Raw genomic sequence first — 15,317 nt, 5'->3', positions numbered from 1 at the left:
AGTCAAATACACAGAAACAGAAAACAGAATGTTGGGTACCAGCGGCTAAAAATCTATTGATGTTAGCAACTAACTAATGATCAAACTATAAAAGGCAAATAAGCTGCATGAAAAATAAGTAAAGCAATGGATACAGGAAAAAAACTGAGTTAAGTCAGGGAACACAAGAACTTTATGTTGTTTAATTAAATAAGACAATTATTCCATCAAATAAGGAAACACGCTATGAAAAAGAACAGGAAACAATAATGAGCTCTTGGAAATTAAGAAAAAAAGTTACACCCCACCCCTGCCAAATGCAATAGAAAATATAGAAGTTAAAGTTGAGGAAACAGCAAAAGGAAATAGGAAATATGAGGAAGTTGACATGGAGTAACTTCCCCAGAAATCCAATGTAAAGAAATCCTAGATGACAATAGTGTACTGATCCACACTGGGGTTCCGAAAATATGCCTTGAAAAAGAATTCAGCATCTATGCCATAAATGTAAAAAGCTGGAAGATGTTAGTAATATGGTGAAGATGGCGTGTTGTTTCCAGTCAACAACATTACAAAAAAGGAACAGAAAAGAAAAAGCAGTTACCCAAGGAAGGGAGGGAGGGAGGGAGGAGGAAGACAGGAAGAAAGTAGGAAGGGAGGGAGGGAAGGAAAGAATGAAGGACCCAAATAAGCAAGGAAAGACAAAGCTGAGTAAGTTAAGTTATGGTCTAAAAATGAAGCCAACTAGAATGGGGCATCATTTTGAACAATTAATTGATGGATCTTAAGGAAAGAAAAACAGCTGTCCAGGACTTTTTCATCTTGCTAAACTGAATTTCTATACCCATTAAATAACTCCTCATTTCTTCGTCCCCTAAGCATCTAGCACCCACCATTCTGCTTTCTGTTTCTATGAATTTGACTAATCTAGGTACCTCATATAAGTGGCATCATACAATATTTGTCTTTCTATGACTAGCTTATTTCTCTTAGCATAATGTCCTCATGGTTCATCCATGTTGAAGACAAGATTTCATTTTGATTGTAGAACAAAATGTACATGTTATCAAGTTGTTTTGGGTTTGGGCTTATTGCGCTTTGTTTCATGCTACTTTTTGTACGTGGAAATTGCATCTACTCCTCAGTACCCACTGACCCCTTCCTCCAGTTCTTTTTACACTGTAGGTTTAGTCCGTTTGTTCCCTTACTATCACTGTAATAAGTTCTCAGGGAGGGGAGACAAGTGTTTAAGTCTTTGATCTTGAACCAAAAGTCTTTATACTTTTATTTCTTCAAATTAAAAATGTACTTGAAACTGAAAACAGCTAAGATGTCCTTCAATAGGTGAATGAATAAGCAAACTGTTGCATATCAAATATTATTCAGTGATTAAAACAAATCAGCTGTCAAGCCACAAAAAGAGATGAGCTATCAAGCTGTGAAAAGATGGAGAAACCTTAAATGTAGATTGCTTACTGAAAGAAGATGGTGTGGAAAAACTACACAGCGTAGTAATTTTTCCATAGATATATTTGAAAAGGAGTGATTCATATTTGAAAGCCCTTCCTGTCTCACCTGACAGTTTTCGAAATAGGTAGACTAGGACTTCTGTTTGTTATTTGGGGGACTTCTTTGCCCTGTTTTTTTTTTTTTTCTTTCATAAAAGCTGTTTGTTTAGTTCCTTCAAGTTTTCCTTTTTTTTTTTTTTGAGACGGAGTCTCGCTCTGTCGCCCATGCTGGAGTGCAGTGGCGCAATCTCGGCTCACTGCAAGCTCCGCCTCCCGGGTTCACGCCATTCTCCTGCCTCAGCTTCCCGAGTAGCTGGGACTACAGGCGCCCGCCACCACGCACGGCTAAATTTTTTTTTTTTTGTATTTTAGTAGGGACGGGGTTTCACCGTGTTAGCCAGGATGGTTTCGACCTCCTGACCTCGTTATCCACCCGCCTCTGTCTCACAAAGTGCTGGGATTACGGGCGTGAGCCACTGCGCCTGGCCAGTTCCTTCAAGTTTTCTACAAGGCCATTAGAAAACCTATTCTGATATGTCTTTGATCTAAAATTATTTTCCCGGCCTGGCCAACATGGTGAAACCCCATCTCTGTTAAAAATACAAAAAATCAGCCGGGCGTGGTGGCACTTGCCTGTAATCCCAGCTACCCAGGAGGCTGAGGCAGGAGAGTCACTGGAACCCGGGAGGCGGAGGCTGCAGTGAGCCAAGATCACGCCACTGCACTCCAGCCTGGGTGACAGAGCGAGACTCCATCTCAAAAAAAGTAAATTTTTAAAAAAGTATTTTTCCTATCTCTTCCTCTCCTCTTATTTAAAAAATCAGAAAGAATATGGAGAAGCTAATAAAAAGGAATTTATCATCATTTGATTCTTCCAGGTTTTATTTGTGAGATACATTGAATTAACAAAAGAATATACATCTTATTATATTTCATTAGCTCAGGGTTTTTGTTTTGTTTTGTTTTGTAGAGAAACAGGGTCTCACCCTGTTACCTAGGCTAGAGTGCAGTATGATCATAGCTCACTGCAGCCTCCTGGGCTCAAGTGACCCTCCCACCTCAGTTTCCCGAGTGGCTGGGACTACAGGCACAAGCCACCACACCTGGTTACATTAGCTTAGATTTCATTGATAATCCCTGGATAATCTAAATCAGAATTCTTTCATCCTTCCTTTTGGAGAGACAGCACAATTGGCTTGTCTCATGGAGAAACCTGTTTTTACCTAGTTTATGTCTGTTTGGTTTTTTAGAAATATTTTCCCTCAAAATAAAAGGTTGATTAGTAATTTAGTGCAGATTTTACTGAAGGAGTGTTGTTTTCGTTAGTCAACTGTGGTCTGCATTACTACTAATTAGTACTGAGGCTGCTGCCCTCTAGTGTCGGGAATTAATGGAGAAAATGATCTATGCTGGTGAATAGACAGGAAGGCAGTGAGATAGTGTCGCCAATCCTCATAAGATCTTTTACACCAAGTCATTTAATGAGCAGTGCATCTTACCAAACAAAACAATGGAAATGGTCATATTTAATGCCTTAAAGAGTATGAAGACTATAATATGGTAAATGAAAAATACCATATCTCTCTGATTCAAAGATATTTTAATGTCTACCTTGTTAGAAAACCTCTTTAATCTAAGTAGCGGTTTTATGTTGTGTTTCTGCTTCAGAATTTTTTCACGTCATTTCCTCTCTGAAATATTTCATTATTTATATAAGTAAAAATGAGGAAAAAACCTAAGTGTCCATGAATAAATAAATGGTAACATAAACTGGAACACTCTGGAGTGAAAAGAATAGCATGGCTCTATATATATTAAAATGACCTCCAAGATATGTAGATATAAAGAGAGATATAGATACATAGGTATATAGGTTTATATTTTTTTAATTTTATTTTATCATAGTAAGAACACTTAACATGAGATTTACCCTCTTAACAGATTTTCCAGTATTCAATACAGTATGGTTAACTGTAGGTACAGTGCTGCACAGCATATCTCTATAGTGAATTCATCTGGCTTAACTGCAACTTTATGCCCCTTGCTTAGCAACTCTCCATTCCTCCTTCCCTCCCAGCATCTGGCAACCACCATTCCACTCTTTAATTCTATGAATTTGACTATTTTAGATACCTCATATAAGTGAAATCATGCAGTATTTGGCCCTCTGTGCAAGATATACGTGAAATAAGCAAGTTATAGAACAAGTACAATTTGATGCCATATATATAAAAAAAGAGTTAAAGCAAAACTGCATTTTACAAGTATGTAGATGTGTAGTAAAGGTCTGGAAGAATGTATTACAAACTGTAAGCGGCACCTCTAAAGGTGGGGTCTGGGAATGAGAGTAATGGTCAACGATTGATGTCTGTAGCTTTATCTGTATTATTAGTATTTTTAAAATAAGAGAAATGTGTTACTGTAATTCATAATAATTAAAGTAAAATTTAAAATATAAATAAAAATTAAGTGGTCAACTGTCTGACATTGGCTTTTAAGGGCAATAGGAGTTCAAAGTCAGGAAGATTTTTTGTAAGAGGTAGAATTTGAGCTGGGACTTGAAGAGTAAGTAGGATATGAATAGATAATGGATATGGGGGCAAAAATTTAAAGTGGGCACATAAGAATAATAAAATGGAAAATGACACTGATCAGGGAAATGAAACTGAGCAGGAGGCATGCAGAAACCATGAACAGATTTCTTAAGTATAGCGTTATGTATTGTGCTACTATGGCGAGTAAGTATAGGTGAAGGAAAACTAGTGTTTATGAGTGATCATGTACCAGACATGGTACTTACTAGATGCTTTCATGTAGAAAGTCTCTGAATTCTCCCAAGGATTGTTTGAGGTAGTTATTTCCATTTTTTTAAGCCTATGCACAAACCCAGGCTCAGAGAAGTGCAGAGAGAGGGGACTATTTGAATCCAAGAAGGTTTCAAACTCCTCTGCCCTTTGGGATCTGACCCCAACCTTTCTAATTTTTACATTTGATGTAATGAGAAGTGAACTCTATTGCTGATTCTTGGCTGATTAATCTGGCTGCAGCATGTAATTAGGATGAGATGGAATGGAGTTATGGAGGGGATCCTAGAAACTCTCATAGAAATATAGACATAAAAGTTTTACATAAGGATGTTTGCTTTGTAAGAAAATCAGGAAAAGAAGCCATAAGACTCACTAGCAAATTGATCTGTCTTCTTTTTAAAAAGACAGAAAATGATAGCTCCCATTTCGTTAAATCATATATTTTGCTAACTTTGAATCACATCTTTTAAAAGAAAGAAATTAGAATTTAAATTCACATGACCACCTCTCTGATTCCATTCTCCTCCCTTCTTCCTTTCCTCAAAGTAACCAAGGCATATCTAGGAATACTAGGGTTTTGTTTGATTTTCTTGTTCAGTTAAAATATCATTTTGTTTTTCACTTAAATGAAGATAACTGGGAGGCTGGGTGTGGTGGCTCATGCCTGTAATCCCAGCATTTTGGGAGGCCAGGGCAGGAGGATCGCTTGAGCCCCAGAGTTTGAGATCAGCCTAGGCAAAATAGGGAGACCTCATCTCTACAAAAAGTAAATAAAATTAGGTGGGCGTGGTGGCATGTGCCTATAGTCTCAGCTACTTGGGTGGCTTAGGTGGGAGGATTGCTTGAGCCTGGGAGGTTGAGGCTGCAGTGAGCTGTGATGGCACCACTGCACTCCAGCCTGGGTGACAGAGTGGGACCCTACCTCAAAAAAAAAAAAAAATTTTTTTTTTTGACAGATATTGCCAAATTGCCTTACAGAGAGTGTGCACCAATGTATTCTTTTACCAACAATATATAAAAGTGCCTGCTTTCTCAAATTCTTGACTCTACCATGCAGTATCAAATATTTTTCTTTGCCATTGTGAAAAATAAAAATTATATTTTATTTTAGCTTTAATTTCCATTTTTCTTATAAGTGAGGTTGTATATTTTCATATACTTAAAAGATAACTGTATTTCCTTTTCTATGAACTATTCATATCTTTTGCTAGCTTTTCTATTGAGTTATTAATCTTTTCTCCTGTTTTAATGCTAAAGAAATAAGCCTTTGATTGATTTATCATGTATTACAAATGTTTTTTCTCAGTTTGTCTTTTGAATTTATATATGTAATTTTTATCATGTAGAACATAATTATAATTTTATTGACAGCATAGTATTTCACTTGGTAAATATATCATATTTAACCATTTCCTTTTTGCTGGATGTCTTAAAGTATTCTGATTTTTAAAAACTATTTTGAATAATGCTGAGAGCATCATTTTGCATATAACTTTTTCCCTTAGATTATTTCTATAACGTGTAAAGATGACATATACATGATATAGAGGTATTTAACTTCTGGGAAATGCAGTCAGACCATAATTGTAGCCTAATTTCAGAAGAATATGAAATTTGGGCTTTATTGAAAAAGAAAAGGCATATTATTGTTTCTTGGTAGTTTTCATGCTGATGGGCAGGGTTCTCCTGTTAGTAGTATTTTCACCATTTCAAAATATGCATTAAACATCAAGCCATGAATCTTTTGTCTGGTATACAGGTATACATTAAATTAAGCATAAAACTATGGAATCTCAGTTGACAGAAACCTAGATATTATCTTATTTAAGCTCCTACTCGGAATAAAAACATGTTCTGTAGTATCCCAAACAGGTAACTTCCGTATGAGAACATTTCTGGTATAATGGAGTCTTGTCTTACTTAGGAGTTAGATTCCAAAGTCAATAAATAATGTTAATGGTGTAAAATTTTAAAATCACCCTTGTAAACCCTTAAATTGTCCAAGAACTACAAGATACATGATTTCAAGTATCTATCCTTATATAGTAATATATGAGAATATGTAACATATGTAGTAATGTGCCATATATAATAGAGCACATACACAAAATACAATTTTAATATTTAGGAGGCAGGGCTAATACATACAGTGGAGTACATGTAAGTTAAGTGTAATAAAGCCATACTATATAGTGCAGTGTTGTAGGGTAGAAAGATTTCTGCTTCTAGAAATGACAGATGAGGTAATTTGGACAATCTTCCTCCAACAACTGGAAAAAATAGATAAAATATAGATTTAAAAATCTGTTTGAAGGTGTTATTTAATGTTAGTCAAGAGTTTCCAGTTCAAGATTTGGAAGAAGAAGGAAATTCCAGGCCATAATCTAGAAGAAGACAGAAATTCAGAGAGCTGAGTTTAGTATATAGGGCCACTTTTGCCCAGGGCACATTTACTGATCAGGATAGGCAGCTAAGAAGATTGGCAGTCTTTTTGTTAGCCTTGCTAGTATAGCAGGACAAAAATTGGAATCTAGGCCCTACTGCGGGTGGAGACCCTGAAAACACTCTTACTTTAGGTTAGAAGTTCAAAGGGCTGCCCTGTAAATACTGGTGAACTCAAAGTAAACACTCCTCGTACAGACTATATTCCAGTTTTGAGTCATTTGGATGGCTTGGAAATTGGATTAAAGTGAACCTAGATTGCTAGTGCGTTCAGATGCCTAAGAAAAGCAAAACAACAAACAAACAACAACAACAAGTTTCCTGGAGGGAGGTAGCTTCATCTTAGTTTCCAAATTATTCCTACTAATAATATTTTAAATATAATACCTAATATTACAAAAATAATATAAATATAATAGTACAGAGTCAAAGATAACCAAACATATAAGGAAGCAAGTCAACATAGACAAGAACCTGCAGAAACAACAGATAATGCAAACTGACCTGCAAGGGCTCCTATATTTATCAAATGCAGACTTTAAAATAAATAAGATTGTCAAGATCAAGAAGAAAAAAGATTAAAATTGAGCAGAGAGCAGAAGTAAGAGTAATCTCATAAGTTAAATTGGTGGAGAAATGAAAATAATACAAAAAGAGTAAATTTTTAAAAATAGAAATTCTGAAACTGAAGAAATACAATAACCAAAATTGAGAATTCAATGAACAAATTTAACAACACTTTAGAGAGGAATCAGAGAGAGAATTAACAAACTACAAGATAGGTCAGTGAAAAATATTCAGAACAAAGCATGGAATGACAAAAAGATGGGGGGAGAAGTGGGGGAGTAAAAGAGAGGCTATGAGACATAAGATGATACAAGAAAAGGTCTAACATGCTATTCATTGGAATCTCTTAAGGAGAGGAAAGAGATGGTTACTATGAAATTTCCTAAACCAATGAAAGACATTAATCCACAGGTTAAGAGTTTGAGGTTACAAAGGAATATAAATCATTCTATTATAAAGATATATGTACACGTATGTTCATTGCAGCACTATTCACAATAACAAAGACATGGAATCAACCCAAATGCCCATCGGTGATAGACTGGATAAACAATGTAATAGATATATATATATCTAGATATAGATATATATCTCCATAGAATACTATGTATACATAAAAAGGATTGAGATCATGTTCTTTGTAAGGACATGGATGGAGCTGGAAGCCATTATCCTCAGCAAACTAACACAGCAACAGAAAACTGAACACCGCATATTCTCACTTACAAGTGGGAGCTGAACAATGAGAACACATGGACACGGGGAGGGGAACAACACACACTGGGGCCTGTCCGGGAGGCGTGGGGAGGGAGAGCATCAGGATAAATAACTAAGGCATGTGGGGCTTAATACCTAGGTGATGGATTGATAAGTGCAGCAGACCACCATGGCACACATTTACCTATGTAATCGGCACATGTATCTGGAATATAAAATAAAGTAAAATTTTAAATAAATAAGAGTTTGGGGTTAATTTGTATTCTGTAAACTTTTCTCCTTGATTACATAAGTAATCCTTCCCTATAAAGATATAAGGAACAATCACATTTTTTTTTTAGTTTTGTTTTTCTGTGCATTTATGTGTATTTTAAAAATATGGAATTGTATTGCATGTATGGTTTATATACTTACCCCCTTAATATATCTAAGTGTTTTTGCATATTAAAATTCTATTGTGATTTTTAATACATTATTTTAATGTATTATTACATCAGCCTTTTTATTTAACCAGTTTTCTGTTAACATGTGGCTTGCTTACTTTTTTATTATTATTAACATTACTTTAGTGAATATCTTTATGACTAAATCATAACGTGCATCCGTAAGTATTTCCTTGGGATAAATTTCTAGAAGTAGAATTGCTAAAACAAAGACTATTTAATATTTAAGCTACTTAAAACATTGGCAAATTGTCATCTGAGATGCTGTATCGATTTATAGTCCCTCTGTAGCAGATTGTATTTTTAAAGATGACTGCACCTATATGTCCCATTCCACATGTTCTTCTTATTGTGTGACTTTGGTACTCCTCAATTGAAAGGTGGGATCTGTGTTCCCTCTGCTGGAACCTGGGTGGACCTTTGTAACTGTCTAAAGAAATACAGTACAAAGCAGGTGCGGTGGCTCATGCCTGTAATCTCGGCACTTTGGGAGGTTGAGGCGGGAGTATTGCCTGAAGCTAGGAGTTCAAGCCCAGCCTGGGCAACATGGCAAGACCCAATCTCTACAAAAAATTAAAAGTTAGCCAGGCATAGTGGTGTATGCCTGTAGTCCCAGCTACTTGGGAGGCTGAGGTAGGAAGATTGCTTGAGCCTGGGAGGCGGAGGCTGCAGTGAGCTGTGTTTGCGCCACTGTACTCCAGCCTAGGTGACAGAGTGATACTCTGCCTCAAAAAAATAAAAATAAAAATAATAAATACAGTGCAGTGGAAGCTAACATGCATTTCAGAGCTAGACCATAAAAGGTAATATGACTTCCACTTGGCTTGCTTGCTCATGGGACACTTGCCTTTGGAACCCAACATTGCAAGGAAACCGAGGCCACAAGGAGTGGCCTCTGTAGGTTTTCCATTTGATGGCCTCCACTAGGCCCCAGCCTACAGTCAGCATCACTGCCAGATAGACAAGCCTACAGCAGGACACAGACAAGCCATTCTGGCTGTGCCCTTTCTGAATTCCTAACCCATAGAAACTGTGAAAGATAATTAATGATTATTGATTGAAACCATTAAGTTTAGAGTGGTTTCTTACTAAGCCATAGCAATAAATATACTCTCATTCTCCAGCACTGGGCTTATTCATTTTAAAAACTCTTAATCAAGTTTTAGGTGAAAAAATGGTATCTTGATTTTCATTTCCTTGGTTACTAGAGTTAATTTTCATTCCCCAGCACTGGGCTTACTCATTTTAAAAATTCTTAATAAATTTTTAGGTGAAAAATGGTATCTTGTTTTAATTTTCATTTCCTAGATTACTATTGGTGTGGGGGGAACAATGGTTAGCGTGCTGGGTATAGATATTATTTCAAACTCAGTAAGTCTAATACTGAACTCATTGTCTCTCTACTCCCAACTTGTTCCTCACCCTCCTTGCTCCACAATCCAACTCTTACTAATCTTTCACTCTTCAGTTCAATTATTACTTACACTGGGTGTAGTGGCTTCACACCTGTAATTCTAGCACTTTGGGGAGGCCAAGGCAGGAGGATCACTTGAGCCCAGGAGGTCCAGGCTGCAGTGAGCTGATATATCCCCACTGTACTCCAGCCTGAGCAACAGAACGAGACTCTGTCTCAAGAAAAAAAAAAGACAAAAACACAAACAAACAACCCTACAAATAGGCCAAAGTTTCAGTGGCTTATACAGTGAAAGTTTATTTCTTGCTCACGTTACAGCCCAGGGCTGGTCCATGAGGTAGGAGGTAAAGGAGGGAGATTTTGCTCCGTGAAATAATTTATTCCATCTTGTTGCTACATACTCCTCTAGGTCCTTAGAGTCCTCTCTGTTTAATGGGTAAATGGGGAAAGAGGAGTGGTGGGGGAGTAGGTCTGGGGCTAGGCATGGAAGTGGTGCACATCTCTTTCATATCCAGTGACCACAACTCTGTCACACGGTCTCATTTAGCTCCAAGGGAGGCTGGCCATGGTGCCCAGGGAGAAGAGTAGAACACGATTACTGTTTTTTACAGGTGAGGATACTGGAGTGAAATTACCTGTTCCAGTTCATAAAGCTAGTAATAGATGCTACTGGAGCCCTTGAACTTAGTATACTTAGTGCCTCACATGATCACTTACTGACAAAACCTGTAGAGTTTGAAAAGTTAATCTCAAAAATCATCACATCTGCTTGGAATCTAAAGTCTAAGGAAAGGTGAAGTGACTTGTTCAGGATGATCTAGCTAAGCAGTTTCTGACTCAAGATCAGGGCCAAACCTTCTAGAATTATAGTTCAGTGATCTTTCTCTCTTGCAGTGGTCTACTGAGCACATTAGCCAACAATTGGATTCTTTGTTGGTCAAGAAAAGTATGATGTGTCAGAATATTTGTAGAAAGGCAATAAACATTTGAAATATTTTATGTTGACTACCTTATATGAGAAATATTTTTTACTTAAAACTTAACAGAGACAAGTTTGACTATGTCATTGAACAGTAAAATTGAGCTCAATGTATGTGCTTTGTTAAAATTATAGTTTTTTTAAAAAAGGTATTTGTTGAAACAAAATAATTAACTTTTTTAAATTTTTCACACTAATTTGGTATATCTAATATTCATAAGTGATAATATTTCAAGGATTATTTTCTGCTTTGGGGGTACTTAGTACTTCATTTTGTGGATATGATTTTTGTGTTTATTAAGCAATTATTCAAATAAATCTCATTTTATATGATGAGTATATTTTATATTCAAGTTTTTTATCTAAGCCAAATTTATGTTAATTTCTACCAATTTTTTAAAGTTAGGGAAATTAAATTTAGAATTACACAAAAATTATTTAAATAGGAAAGAATGATTAGTTTAGCATGAATATATTTTGGACTTAATAAGGAAACATCTGATTTAGAAAAGCTGTTCTGCTCCAAGACTCTAGACTTGGATCTTCAAATTGGCCTACCCTCAGAAGTAAATGTCAGCTGTGTTTACCTTTCAGATTTTCAGATTGCACTTTCCTATTTTAACTTCTGGTTAGAAATAAACTTTGAAATTTGTTTGTCTTTCATTCAAGATGAGGGGCAAAATAATAAATAGATAAAAATGTTTTTCTCTGTAGTTATATAAAACTGGTATTTATTATTTAGACACAAGCCTCTGTCAGTAACATTTAAAAATGTTATGTACAATTTTGCAACTTTAGAAGTATTTGAGTTATTAAGAGTCAATTTTGTATATTGGCTCCCCTTTAGATGTATAACAATATTAGAATTTGGGATTTTTTTTTTAGACAGAGTTTCACTCTTGTTGTCCAGGCTGGAGTGCAAATGGCATGATCTCCGCTCACTGTAACCTCCGCCTCCCAGGTTCAAGCAATTCTGCTCCAGCCTCCCGAATAGCTGGGATTACAGGTGCCCACCACCATGCCTGGCTAATTTTTTGTATTTTTAGTAGAGGCGGGGTTTCACCATGTTGTCCAGGCTGGTCTCAAACTCCTGACCTCATGTAAGCCATCCACCTCAGCCTCCCAAAGTGCTGGGATTACAAGCATAAGCCACCGCGCCCAGCCTGAATTTGGGATTTTTAATATATATTATGTTCTTTTAGATCTGTTCCAGTCTTCTAAACAATGCGATTCATGTGTTTGAGTTTATTTAAGCTGTAGGTTTTGTACTAGAATACTAATAGAGTAGATTCAAATTGTGTTAGAATTATTAAAATAGTAGGTTTATAAGATAAGTAGGAAAAAAGATTTACAGGCAAACTCTTTAATATGGTTTGGCTGTTTTGTCCCCTGTAAATCTCATGTTGAAATGTGACCTCCAGTGTTGGAGGTGGGTCCTGGTGGGAGGCGTTTGGGTCATGGAGGTGGTTCCCTCATGAATAGCTTGGTTCTCTGCTGGTGATAATAAGGAGTTGTTACTCTGTTAGTTCACATGAGGGCTGATTGTTGAAGAGCCTGGCAGCTCTCTTTTGTTCCCTCCTTCACCATGCGATAGGCTGGCTATCCTTCCCTTCTGCGATGACTAAAAGCTTCCTGGGCCTCACCAGAAGTGGAGCAGATGCTGGTGCTATGCTTGTACAGGCTGCAGAACCGTGAGCCAAGTAAACCTTATTTCTTTATAAATTACCCAGCCTCAAGTATTCCTTTATACCAATGCAGACAAACTAACGCACTTCTCATTGGCAAACTTAATTTTTTTTTACACTCTTTTATACACATTTATATTTATTATACATAAATAACATAGAAGTCCCTAGTTATGAACAGAATAGGTTCAGAAAACTTGGGCAAGTTCAAAATGATCCTTCATAAGTGAATGTTAATGCTTTCACTGGTCGGCAGGCAGAGTTGATGTGAATTTTGGTCTGGTGTGTAACCTTCTTCACATCTGTGAAAGTTTGTAAGAAGTTAATTTTTTTTAAGTGGTTTTAGAAAAATCAATTCTTTCGTGTTTTCTTTGAATTTGGGCCTTATGGTTCTACAATATAGAAAAAAGAAAACTCCACAAGTATTATGTAAGAAGATACTTTCTTTTCTTCATTTCAGCCATGTAAAGTTGAAGCAAACCATAGGATTAGAACCTAAAGGAAAATTTTTGGTATACAGGTAAAATTTGAAAATAATGCATGGCTTTTTTTCTATATTCTGCACCTTACTGATTTCATACTAAACAATTAGCTTTATTACTGATGAAGTACAGAGAAATGCTAGTAGTCACTAAGATCTTTTGGATTTTCTGCAGGATTACATTTTTGGAGTACTAAAATTGTTAGGATTCTAAGATATGCTAGTTAAAAGCAAATTTATTTCAGATTGAATGCATTTACTTTCTAAATAATTAATTTTCATTTTCTTTAATAGGTCAGTGTGTATATTTCTTTTTCTTCTTTTTTTTTTTTTTTTTTATTGAGACAGAGTCTTACTCTGTTGCCCAGGCTGGAATGCAGTGGCGTGATCTCGGCTCACTAAAACCTCTGTCTCCCTAGTTCAAGTGATTCTCCTGCCTCAGCCTCCCAAGTAGCTGGGACTACAGGCACACGCTACCATGCCCAGCTAATTTTTGTATTTTTAGTAGAGACAAGGTTTTGCCATGTTGGCCAGACTGGTCTTGAACTCCTGACCTCAGGTGATCTGCCCGCCTCGACCTCCCAAAGTGCTGGGATTACAGATGTGAGCCAGTGTGCCCAGCCTGGTGTGTATGTTTCTTGACAGCAGGTCAGTCAAATAGTTTTCCTACTGTCTTCCTCCTCTTTTTTTTTCCTGACTAGGCTTCTACCCTCAAGTAACCAATGAATTGTAAATAAGAGAGCACATTCAGAAAGCAAACAATAATTTGCATTTGAGAGAACGCCAATATATGTTTTATAGATTCAGATCTTATCAGTAGCTTTCTGTGAATGGGAAAAGGAGAACAATTTGTGAGGTAAAAAATTATTCACATAGACACACAAGTAGTGGTTTTTCTCAGCCGTCATGAATACCTAACTAGTTTTTAACCATAAAAAAGTAATATATACATAAAATATCCAAACAGAATCATGGCTGTCCAATAAAAATAAGTCACTTTTCTACTTGAAACTCCATGCGTAATATCCCCTTCAGAGGTAATCACTATTTTTAGTCTCTTATATTTGCATGGAATACATCTAGATGATATATAAATATACACATACCTCTTTTTATAGAAATGAAAACACTGTATATACTCTTCTGCTCTCCTTTTCATTTACTATACCTGAGTTCTACATGAAAATTTCATTTAAAAATAATTAGTTGGCCGGGCGCGGTGGCCCACGCCTGTAATCCCAGCACTTTGGGAGGCTGAGGTGGGCAGATCATGAAGTCAGAAGATCGAGACTATCCTGGCTAACACGGTGAAACCTCGTCTCTACTAAAAGTACAAAAAATTAGCCGGGCGTGGTGGCGGGTGCCTGTAGTCCAGCTACTCGGGAGGCTGAGGCAGGAGAATGGTGTCAACCCGAGAGGTGGAGCTTGCAGTAGCCAAGATCGCGCCACTGCACTCCAGCATGGGTGACGGAGCGAGACTCCGTCTCAACAAAAAATAAATAAAATAATAATAATAATAATTAGCTTATAATTCTTTAGAATCTTCATATAGTTTATAAAATCGTAGTGATATAATGACTTTAGCAAAAAAATACAAATGTAAGTTCATCTGAATGGAGAATATGTGATAATTATGGCTACATAGATAGCTTTTTAGGTTATATTTTTAAAAGTTTATAATATCAACATCTAAATTAATGTCCACTGTTAAATAGTGGAGAAATCTGAGTATAAAGTAGATTTCAAATGCCTGTTGCCATAATTATTTAGCTCTTTTTGCCATACAAATGTATTTATTATGTCTAGCATATCATGATTCTTTACTCATTTTTTTCTCTAACTTACAAGCTTTTCAACAACCAGGAATTAGGTTAGTACTGGTTGTGAAGTCTGTAACTGGGAATGGAATTTTTAGGCCCTACTCTAGTAGATGTGCAGTTAAACATTAGGAAGTATACTCAGTAACCAACAGCATTTATGTCTGGTGGACCATTTATATATGTGTGTGTGTGTGTATATGTATGTATATACACATACATATATGCATATGTGTATATACACATACATACTCATTAGATATATATGCATATACTATATATACATACTACATATATACACATATATACATACTGTATATATACACACATATGTACTATATACACATTATACTATATATACATAATATATATATACACACTATACTTGTAATAAAAAGGAATATCATTTTGCTTTGTAACTGGAGTTAAATTGTTATCAGAAGCATTATTAACAGCCCCAACACAATTATTTGGTTTG

General features: G+C 36.1%; 1 protein-coding gene across 3 annotated transcripts in view; it reads left to right on the top strand.

Annotated features, from left to right (window-relative positions):
• Window positions 1-15,317, top strand: part of PGM2L1 (phosphoglucomutase 2 like 1) — a 69,908-nt gene that overhangs the window by 8,639 nt on the left and 45,952 nt on the right. The window contains exon 1 of one of the 3 annotated variants that reach the window (XM_055282872.2): window positions 13,036-13,061. The exons of the other annotated variants lie outside the window; for them this stretch is intronic. The gene's annotated coding sequence lies outside the window, so the exon portion shown is untranslated. Of the gene's footprint in view, window positions 1-13,035; window positions 13,062-15,317 lie in introns of those variants that run through there. 3 annotated transcript variants of the gene reach the window in all.

Source organism: Symphalangus syndactylus, chromosome 6, assembly GCF_028878055.3.
Source record: "Symphalangus syndactylus isolate Jambi chromosome 6, NHGRI_mSymSyn1-v2.1_pri, whole genome shotgun sequence".
Lineage (NCBI taxonomy): Eukaryota > Metazoa > Chordata > Mammalia > Primates > Hylobatidae > Symphalangus > Symphalangus syndactylus.
The sequence above is the reverse complement of the archived record's forward strand: the minus strand, read 5'-3'. Positions and strand labels throughout refer to the sequence as shown.